This window comes from Gavialis gangeticus, unplaced genomic scaffold, assembly GCF_001723915.1.
Source record: "Gavialis gangeticus isolate Ggan-Ray unplaced genomic scaffold, GavGan_comp1, whole genome shotgun sequence".
NCBI classification, from domain to species: Eukaryota; Metazoa; Chordata; order Crocodylia; family Gavialidae; genus Gavialis; species Gavialis gangeticus.
In genome coordinates, this window is record NW_017729004.1 from 41,422,280 (window position 1) to 41,422,599 (window position 320).

Here is a 320-nt window from a genome sequence, read left to right on the forward strand (position 1 = left end):
CTGCTGCCCGTGGCGGCGGGATTGCGGCCCGGCCCCGCCCCGCCTCCCTGGGCCCGGGGCAGCAGAAAGGAGCTGTCAGGCGCTGGAGGTGGCGTCAAAGCGCCCGGCCGAGCGCAGACGGGAGAGTGACAAGATAGAGCCCCGGCGTCTCCCAGGCGAGGCCCGGCTCTTCCGCTTCATCTGCAGCGCACTAAAGGACGTGTCGAGGCCTTCAATCGTGCCACCGCGGCCGGCGGAGGGAGCGCCCCGCACAATGCCGCACTGTTCCCCTCGCGCTGCCGCCGGGGCGCGGGCAGGGGCAGCCGGGCCGGGCCGAGGTC